Source organism: Panthera pardus, unplaced genomic scaffold, assembly GCF_024362965.1.
Source record: "Panthera pardus isolate Hobbes unplaced genomic scaffold, ASM2436296v1 HiC_scaffold_7, whole genome shotgun sequence".
Lineage (NCBI taxonomy): Eukaryota > Metazoa > Chordata > Mammalia > Carnivora > Felidae > Panthera > Panthera pardus.
In genome coordinates, this window is record NW_026527002.1 from 23,508,434 (window position 1) to 23,514,752 (window position 6,319).

A 6,319-nucleotide genomic window follows, 5' to 3' on the forward strand; every position below is an offset into this window, starting at 1 on the left:
GTTGAAAAGGAAAAGGCTGTGACCAAGGAGGAATTTCAGGGTGGATGGACTGCTCCAGCTCCAGTGAGGTCACTGCTACTCAACCTGAAGTCTCAGACTGGTCTGCAGGCATAGCAGGTGCCCTCTGTGCCTGTTCAGTTCCCTCCTAAAGCCTGGTGCTCTCAGCCTGCCATGCAGACCGGTGTGCAGCTCCCACTGTTCCAGGCACTGAATTGGTAGGAACAACCACAGAGTGGTCTTAAGCTGCTCCTCCACAAAGGCAAACAAAATAGAAATAAGGTTAACAGAAAATTAAAAAAAATTTCGAAAAGTTAAAAAAAAAATGTAAGGTCCTCTATTGCCCCTTGAAGAATTTAAAGACCCGTAAGAATACTTTTCAGCTGCATCTCCGAGCACTGTCTTTCTGCACACAGGTTTAGCTCTGGCCCAAACCCACCAATTTCTATGATATGCTGGCTTGAAACTTTTCCTGATTGTCATGAGGTAGAAGAGAATTCTACTTCTTCTGAATTCTCACAGGACTTTCCTCATGCCCCTTTTGTATGGCGTTAGCCCCGTTTTACATTGTCTTATAATTTGCAAGGAATGTGTTTGATCTCCACTGGACAGCATCTGAGTGGGTCTATACACCTGTGTCTGTCATCTTTGTATCCACTTCGTTCATGTTTTGGACAGAATAATCCCTGAATAAATATTTTAGATCAATTATTTCTGGTGGGTGCAGCTGGGAATATTAGACCAAAACTAGGTTCACTGGTCCAACTCTGTGATAGAATTAAATCTAGGGTTAGTCTTGAAACTAATTTATTGTTCAGATCTTTTAAAAATCAGGCCAAATAAGGGATTGGCCTTTAGCTCTTAGGGCATCCTTGAAAGGACTGGGCTCCCTCAGGTTTTTCTCATCCAAACCTCAATTCAGAAGAGTGTCAACATCTTGACCTACTATGTCTTATCCTTTGAGTTACAAACTATTTTACTGAGTCCCAGAAAAGAAGCCCTAAAGCTGAATGGCTGGAGATATCAGAGTATGAATTAGAATCAAAGATTTGCTATTTATTGGGTTCTGGGCTTTAGGTTGGGGCCCCTTTGGATTCCACATGTCCTTTCTGACAGTAATGCCTATTGCGTATGTGATGGCCATGTTTGTATATTTCCTTTTAGTTACTTTGCTTCTCTGTTAGTTCAGGAATGTAAGTGAAGAGGCAGGAGGAGAGGTTGAGGAGCACAACAGTATGATGGTCAACCAGATCTCTCAGATGAAGTTAGAACAGGTGGGAGATAAGCTCCAAATGGCCAGGACCAAGCTCTTTTCTTCAAGTGGGGAAGTAGGGTCACCCTTTCTTTGGTGTGACTCATGATGTGTAGCCAATGTGTTGGCAGCTTCTGAGCGCTGAGCTCATGGCTCTGCTCATCTCTCCCCTTACTTGGTCAACTCCTCCACATTTATGGTTTCTGCTGGTTTCATCAGTGATCATACATCTATCTAGCATCTACTTTTAAAAATGTTTTTAATGTTTTTATGTATTTTTGAGACAGAGAGAAAGCATGAGCTGGGGAAGGGCAGAGGGAGAGGGAGGCAGGATCTAAAGCAGGCTCTGCACTGACAGCAGACAGCATGAAGCAGTGCTCAACTCATGAACCATGAGATCTCGACCTGAGCCGAAGTCATAAGCTTAACCCACTGAGCCACCCAGGTGCCCCTCTCTAGCACCTACTTGATGCAAAGTACTGGAGCAGGTATTGCAAGGAAATAAAGAGGAGTTACAGTCTCTGCCTTTTAGAAGTTTGTAATGTAACTGGGAAAGGAGGCCTGTGTCAGGTTGAAATATGCATGGGAAATGTCAATAATATAAAACGACATTGAGCATGTGACATAATCATAAGGGGAACCCAGCTACAAAACATTGGTGGTTCAGAGGATCAAATTGACACACACATAAAGAAACACTGTAAACATTGACTTAAGCCACTCTTCTTTAGGACATGACCCAATTCCCAGAAGTTTTTAAGCTTCTCTGAAGAACCCAATAAATAGCAAATCTTTGATTCTAATTCATACTCTGATATCTCCAGCCATTCAGCTTTAGCGCTTCTTTTCTAGGACTCAGTAAAATTGTTTGTAAGGAAACTCGAAGGATAAGACATAGTAGGTCAGTAGCAGATATTAAAAAGTCTCAGAGTTTCAAAATTTTAAAAATATTTTATTGTCCACATGAACAGGTATCCATTCTTGTATATTACAAATTAAACCTGGAGCATTTACTTGCTTCTGGCCAGAAAAAGATCCACACATGACTATTAATAGATGTAACAGTCTGGTGTGAAGGCCATCCACCAAGAGGTACTAATTCTCCAGCAAGAATGTCCAAGGCATTCAGTTGACTACCGAAATTAGAAAGGATTTTTTGAATTTAAAATGACTGGTACTTATGAAGAAGTCATAAAATCTATAAAAAACTATCATTCATGCATCTTAATCAACAAACCAGGAAGCAGCAGCCGCAGCCTGAGTTCTAAAGTTGGAAGCCCTAAGGGTTTGTGGTTCGACTCTGGCTAGGATGCCTTCTGAGTATCCTAAATCCCTCTCTCTGAAATAATTATCCTAATGTTACCGACTTGAGGAACATGGAGAACTGAGAAAAGTAGAGACAAAGGAAGTGTTGTAATTATTAGTGAGCCTAATTCTGACATATTTAAAAGGAACCACAAATGTTTCACCGTTTGAAGGGAATTTGCAGACATCTGTCCTTTAGGAGCTAGGCATCCTAGTTTTGGATTGTCTAGACCTACAGTTTCACTGTGCTGAACATTTTTTTTTTTTTTTTTGGTCTGTTTCCCTCTGTGCGATTTAGAATGTGGCCGTCAGCTGAATGCACATTTCTTTCTTTTGGAGATGCCTGTTCTGACATCTGTCCCTCTAGTTTGCCTCCAACCACCACTCCCTCCACCTGCTACTGATTTCACTTTCTTTGCTTCCCTGGCTCTTCTTCCTCCTCCCACCCCTAGGTGAGTGATCCCAAGGAAAAAGGAATCCCCTCGTTTTTTGTCTTGGGCTTCTTGATCAAGCCTCATTGATCTCTTGGTCATCCTACCTCTTCTGGGTCTCCATGGAACAACTCAGCTTTGCCTTGTCTCTCCTGATAGATACATTAGCCTAGATCACTTTTGGTGCAGCTGAGAAAATGCAATAATTCAAAGGGAATTTTTATTTAAAATTTTTTATAAGCTTTATTTATTTTTGAGAGAGAGAGAGTGCACACTCATGAGTGGGGGAGGAGCAGAGAGAGGGAGACACAGAATCCGAAGCAGCATCCAGGCTCTGAGCTGTCAGCACAGAGCCCGACATGGGGCTCGAACTCACGAACTGTGAGATCATGACCTGAGCCGAACTTGGACGCTCAACTGACTGAGCCACCCAGGTGCCCCAAGGGAATTTTTATTTAAAAAAATAAAAAGAGGATAAGATTTTTTTTAAAGAAGATATTGAATTAATAGATTCTAGATTTTGATCCTGACTTAATCACAGATTTGCCTAGTTAGCATAATTTCTGGATTTTTCTTCCTGGATCCTTTTCCTTTGTGCAGGCCAGCCTGGGGTAGATGCGAGTCTCAGCTGTCTGGCTTTTTTGTCTCTTACAGATTCTGGGTAACCTTGCTGCTGAGTCCAGGAAGATTGAACTATTCTTGATCTTGTTTTGTTTGGTTTTGTTTTTGTAAAGTCGCTCACCTTGACTCTAGTTTGTGTTTCTCAAGGACTCAAGAAGTTATTTTATTAAAACAAAACAAACAAAAACAACAACCCAACACTTTTCTTGATTACTATCTTAAAACCTTTTTTTTAATGTTTATTTATTATTTAAAGACAGAGTCAGAGTGTGAGCAAGGGAGGGGCAGAGGGAGAGGAAGACACAGAATCCGAGGCAGGCTCCAGGTTCCTAGATGTCAGCACAGAGCCCGACATGGGGCTTGAACTCACAGAGTGTGAGATCATGACCTGAGCTGAAGTCGTATGCTCAACGGACTGAGCCACCTAGCTGCCCCTTGATGACTATCTTTAATCCAGGGCTGTGGTTGGAGGCATACAAAGCAAAACAAGATAATTGCTGAAGTAGCTCACAGTTTAGCGAGAAAGAGGGACAGCACCCACATAGTTGCAGAATGGGACAAAAACTTTTGGCAGACATTTGACTTTTTTTTCTTTTTCTAACATCCAGACCTCCTTTTTATTCTTGAGGATCTGCAATAGGTTGCAATTTCATGCTAGGCAAGGCCTTCCTCCACGTCATATAAACTATAGAAATTCCTTCATGCCTCCAGCAGGAAAGATGCAGACATGTGACCATGCTCAACCAATCTAATGCTCCTGCCTAGGATTTTGAATAGTAGTGGAAAGAGATAAAGATACAGGAACTGCTGAGAAATGTTTTTAAGGTGGTGGCCTCAGTACTGAGTCCAGAACCTGCATTTGGTTCTAGCCTATTTACCAGTGTTCTCTAGACTTCTAGGTGTTGACACAAAATGAACAAACCTTTTAGAATCTCTAAAAGTAAGAGGGTTTTATTTGAGCCCAAGTGAGGACAGTTGCCAGGAAACACACATTTCATAGGGAAAAAGGTTCTCTGGAGAATGAACTGTTTTTAAAGGGTTATATGCTTTTTTTTTTTTCCATCTTGTAAAAGCTTGAAAGATCATCGATTAGCATATAGGCAGGAATCACAAGTTTTAATGTCAAGGAATGCAGGGAGTAGTAGCATTGATCAATGTTTTTATTTTATTTTATTTTTTAATTTTTTAACGTTTATTTATCTTTGAGAGACAGAGAGAAACACAGCATGAGCGGGAAAGGGGCAGAGAGAGGGAGGCACAAAATCGGAAGCAGGCTCCAGGCTCCAAGCTATCAGCGCAGAGCCCGACTTGGGGCTCCAACTCACAAACTGTGAGATCATGACCTGAGCCGAAGTTGGACGCTCAACCGACTGAGCCATCCAGGCGCCCCGCATTGATCAATATTTTAAGGAGAAGATGGTTTTCCTTTAGACTACTCATTTACAAAGTAGGTGCATGATGTATGCTTGGTGGGCCATAAATTAGGCTTTTGGTTTAAACAAAGTTTATGTACAGTCAAGCTGACTTAGAAAAATCTAAAATTACTTCCCATATATTTCAGGCCAATAGAGGGTTTTTTTCTCTCATCACAAGTACTTAGTCTCTTCCAATGTAAATTTATTTTCTCCTGAAATTATTTAGAATTTTTTTTTAATGCTTAAAATAAAAAAAACCTTTGATACAGACATTAATAATGAGGAATGTGATGCAGACAACCAGTCCTCAGAGAGAGAAGAAAAATGAAAATTGGGAAAAGTCTGGTAAAAATTCCATTAGTATTAGTTAATCATGGACAACTTTTAATATTGTAGGGGTCTGAGGGCAGATGACCCCAAGATGGGCCACTTTGGCATGCAAATTATGCTGAGCTGAAAATAACCAAAACCCAAAAGACTCAGGAAGGAATTTTGACCTCCCCCAACCCTCAACTACCTGAAAGAATTTAGAAGAGGAGCTGCTCCAGGAAGAGAGCTATCACCATAGATAACTGCATTATGATATGAACTAGGTATGGTGGACAGAGAGGAGCCTAGCAAGGCCTGTTTGATCAAAGTCCTCTCTCTATCCCATTGTTTCTGAATGGTCCAGCAAATATCTGTTTACCAAACATTTGCTCTTTTACACCTTCCTGTAAATTGCATTCCTTCCCTCTGAAGTGCCGGGCCCCTACCCCTATCTCTTCAGCTCAGGATGATATGTATACCTCATTCTGTCTGTCTTGTGGATTCTCTTATGTTTGAAATTAAATTTTCCCCTGTTAATCTGTCTCATGTCAATTTAATTCTTAGTCCAGTTATAAGAATCTTGAAGGATAGAGGAAAGTTTTTTTCCTCCCCAGCAATATGAAGTGGCAAATACTAATTAAATTATTGTCCATTGTTACCTGCATTGAAGCACTCATTGAAGACAGTATTTGGGGGACCATATTACTGAGGACACAGAATGTGAAGGTGTGATAACTCAAGAGTAGTGGTTGGAATGGGTTCTTCTAGAAAGCCTAAAGAAAGAAGAATGATAAACCCAAATACACAAGTCCTCAGCTGAAGGCAGAGATTTCACTCCTTGACTTTCTGTGACCCTACTTAAAAACAAAACAAAACAAAACAAAAAATCTCTTACCACCTAAAGCTGCATGGTTGAGGGAGCCCAAAACCAAAATCAAATTTATGTTGCTGAATTACATTAGTCAAAGCTACAGTTTTGTCAAGACTTT